Source organism: Rhinolophus sinicus, chromosome 4 (genome assembly GCF_057876585.1).
Source record: "Rhinolophus sinicus isolate RSI-liver-muscle chromosome 4, RSI-T2T, whole genome shotgun sequence".
NCBI lineage: Eukaryota > Metazoa > Chordata > Mammalia > Chiroptera > Rhinolophidae > Rhinolophus > Rhinolophus sinicus.
The window spans coordinates 41,194,690-41,199,306 of NC_142504.1; positions in this window are offsets into that span (position 1 = coordinate 41,194,690).

The window sequence follows — 4,617 nt, forward strand, 5'->3', positions numbered from 1 at the left end:
TCTAATTTTCTTATAGACAAAATAGTAACTGACCTTCTAGAAAATAAACTGATATTTATCAGTGGAATTTTACCTAGTGAATCCTTTTAGCAGGCTATCTCTGGTTTAGGATTGCTCATGGTAAACAAATCCAGAATCTATGGATTTATGAAATATGACTGCAAGCAATGTCATGGAAGCCATGCAACTATCTGGGTATATCATGGAGATGTCTGATAACCTACAATGCTCCCTGTTGTGTGTAGTAGGCTGGTGCACCTTATGAAAGACTTCATGTATTATTCTGGGTCACAGAGAATGACTAATGTGTGAAGAAAGGACCCTAGGACCTGCTGTATCCATACCTCTCCCTTTTTCATCTGGTCCTGATTACTTGCATGTTTAACATTATTAGTAAAGCTTGACAGTGGATAAAACATCTGACTTTTGCATCAGTGAATTTGACAATTTGATCTTTGTGTTAGCTCACACATACAGGACTGTAAATTGCCTTGTGCTCTACAAAGAATATGCAGAAGTGCTAAGAGGGCCAAAAGACTACCAAGGAACTTACATTGGGGAAAAAAAAAAAAAAAAAAAAAAAAAAAAAATATATATATATATATATATATATATATATATATATACACACACACACACACACACACACACACACACACACACACACACTGTAGTGCTCTGGGAAAATATGGTTGGTCCAATCTTGGTAAACTTAGTGTGATCCAATAATTTCAGTAGAATGAACACTCTGAGAATGGGGAATTTGTTTTATTTTTTTCCCACTCTATTTCTAATATATTTACTGAGCACATAGGAGGTTTTCAATAAGTATGTTGAATAAATGTATGCATATATATATATATATATATATATATATATATATATATTCATTTAAATAGTCTTTTCAGGTAATTTATTCTCTCCTTGGATGTCTTGGGTATGTTCTGAGAGTTTTAGCTCTCTCTTGCTCCTCTCTAGGTTGTGGCAATGTGTATATAGTAGGAGGTTATGTAATTGTGTGACAGAAGGGGGATGAAGGAAGTCATTGAATTAATGTTGGAGTCTCCTGAGTCTCCTGAGGTCTCTGTTACATTTAGAGTAAGCAAGATCTCAAATGCCAACACGCTGGCATCATATGTTGGAAGCTATAGTCTTACCTATTTGCCTCTTTCCGTAATGTCCTTGACTAAATTGTCTTCTTTGTGCAGAATCCAGGAAAGCCTGTTCTCACCCATTGCCCCACCGTCCCCACACACAATTTCCCTATCCCCTCACATGAACATGTTGAAACTTCTAGTTTCCTTGTAGATATCCCAAAAGACCAAGAGTACTGCCTTGATATAAAAATATTTGCCATTTTTAAACTTCATTTTTGCCATGTCTCCCATGCAATACTGCACATGCCACTATTATGGAAGCTGGAAATATGTGGGGTGGGGGTGTTGTCTGAACACCTCTGATTTTGCTCATAAAGAAACACACTATTAACTATATGTAACTAGGTAGGATTTCTTCTGGTATATTTAAGCTCAACTTGGAAATCTTAGTCTATAATTCCTTTTTCCCCCAACATTACTCTTATTTTTCTGAGAGTTCCTCAAAATGGAAGAAGTTGAATTTGGGCCTTTTATTTTCTTTGTTTCATATTTGCCTTTGGGATCTTTGAAAATAGGACTCCTGGATTAGCCACCATATGAGTATGGGTAACATTTCATCAATATCAAATAAAACCCATAATCTGAATTCTTCATTCTTGAACATAACATTTTTAAAATTTAAAGTAATTTAGAGACTATTTTTCTATAGGTATAATATTTTGGCATTGATAACCATTGCCAAACTAAAGGTGTGAAAAATTCAGCAGCAGGACTGACAGCTGACAAATGACCTCTATATTCGAGGCCGTACCTGTCTATTCGTTCCTGGATAATAAACTACCTGGTCAAGCCTTGCATTTGGAACGCTGCAAGACAACATGTTTTAAGGACAAAACAAAGTCAATGTTGCACCAGTTGCGAATTATTGTCTGTTATCTAGAGTTAAAAATATCTGTCCCCTATCTTTATTTCTTTTATCCTCTCCTGCATATTTTGCTGCCTCCCTTACATGGCAGCACAAAATGGTGGCTGACTCCCACTATAGATTGGAAGTTCAAAAATTTCAAAGATGCAAAAGAAGCCTGATGGTAATGGCCACAACCTAAGGAAAGAGAAGTAGTTGATGAAGACATGCATTATTTGAGAGATATGAGGTTGATGAATATATGTTCCTATCTAATCAAAGAAATAGCCAGGCAAGTGTGAAGCCCCAAGTTCAGGAAAATGGATTCTTTATCTAGACCATGACACTATTTAACCATACTTTACAGGACAAGTCTCCTCTCCCATCTTTGATCACTGACAGATACTTGATCCATCCTCACAGTGAGCAACAGAAAGACAAAGATAGCACATTATGAAGATTGTTGAGTGATCATAACTGATTAGCAGAGCCTGGTGGAAACTAATGTTTTGAAGGGAGAAGGAATAAGTTAGTTAGTAGAAACAGAAGGTAGGAAGGCAATGAATTCAGGAGAGTAGGTATGTACAGGTCGGTCAGCAGGGTCTTGGGAAGAAATAGAGAAAATAAGGAGAGGAAAACTATAGAGTATATTTTTATTTCTAAAAAATAAGGAAAGAACACAGTGAGAGTTTAATCAAGTAGTTAAGAGCTTTTTGCACATAACATTAGAAAGAGAGAAACATGTGCAAGGGAATTAATCAACACTGCACTTACAGATAGAGCTATGAAGGGACTGGTTAGCCCCATCCTGGGAAATGCCCAAGGAACATTTGGGAGAGTTTGTGCTGCAGAGAAAGACCAATCTCTGGGAATAACACATTTGAGTTTTATCAATCCTACTAAGAAGAGTGCTTTTGTGAGAGAGAGAGACCACATAATTGCAGAGGAAACCTTTGCTGGCTACCTAATAGTATATACAGGAAACCAAGGAGCAGCACAATTTAGGAAAATTAACATCATGAAATAGAAGACCTAATATAGATAATCAGAACAAATGACACTGAAGAGAACATATAATTTAGGGAACAAAGGAAAAAATTCTCATTAGTGTCCTCAGATGGATTATAAAGACTGCTGCTTCTAAAAAAAAAAAAAAAAAAAATCAGGCTTCTAAAAAAGGAACAACAGAGAACAACAAAAAAGTTTGAAGGATACTATTGTAGATTGAAAAGCTAAAAAAAAAAATCCTTCCAAAACCTTCCTAAAGACAGTCACAAATGGAAATATATTATGAAAATGCAGAAGGGAATAAAAGAAAAGAAACTTACCTTCACATGAAGAAGACATAATTTTTCATACTGAAAAGAGCTCTGTGGATGGATCAACATAACTGAGAAAAGACTAGCACTTTCACAAAACCTGAAAAAGTGTTACCACCCCAAGGATAAAAAAAACTGTCTACATCTTTTCTTTAATAAAGGATTGAAAAATAGTGTACGCCAGGCATCTTATCTTTAATAATGAATACAAGAATAATTGAAGTATATTTTCAAAGTCCTAAAAAAAGGAAAAAAGAACCTAGAATTTATTAGTGAATTATCATTAAAATACGACAGAAAATAAGTATATTTTTAGACGTCTAAGGAGGATGTGGACATTATATCATTTCAGGCCTTTTCTGAAAGATTTGTTCAAGTATGTACTACTACATCTCAAAAATTAAGTTTAAGAATAGTGAAGACATGATACTTAAGCAGGAATTAGGAAAGAGATAATGGTTATTAAAGGAAATTACAATTATGTCTAATGAGTTTCAAATTTAGGAGGACACAAATTTCCAAAACAAAAGAGTTAATGCTAATGGTGAAGGGTGATCTCTTTCATCTGTGATGATCAGAAAATTAGGTTGCTCTGGAATTTCAATATGTATTCCAGGTCTCTAGGTAGAGGACATGGTATAAACAATGCCCAGAGACAGGAAAGAAAAAGTGGGTTTGGGGAATTGCAAATGGATCAGTCACACTTGATCACACTTGATTTGCAGAATAGTTGGAGGTTAGAATGGAAATATTTGTAGGAATTATAGTAGTCTTGACATTGAAATTAAAATAAAAAAATAGAATGTTGGTTATTCACATTTTTAATATGTTCTTATATTGAAGCAAAGCCAAATCAAAATAAAAAAAATCTCAAAGTTCTACCAAGTTATTATTTTTATTCTATACTTTGACTCATGCCTTTTTCTCTTTCTTTCTCTCTCTCTCTCTCCCTCCCTCCCTCCCTCCCTCCCTCCCTCCCTTCGTTCCTTCCTTTCTTTTTGTCAGAAGAGAATACAATTACTTTTTTTTTCTTTTTTTTTTTAAATTTTATTTTATTAAATTTATTGGGGTGACAATTGTTAGTAAAATTACATAGAATTCAGGTGTACAATTCTGTATTACATCATCTATAAATCCCATTGTGCGTTCATCACCCAGAGTCAGTTCTCCTTCCATCACCATATATTCGATCCCCTTTACCCTCATCTCCCACCCCCACCCCCCACCCCCCTTACCCTCTGGCAACCACCAAACCATTGTCTGTGTCTATGAGTTTCTGTTTCTCATTTGTTTGTCT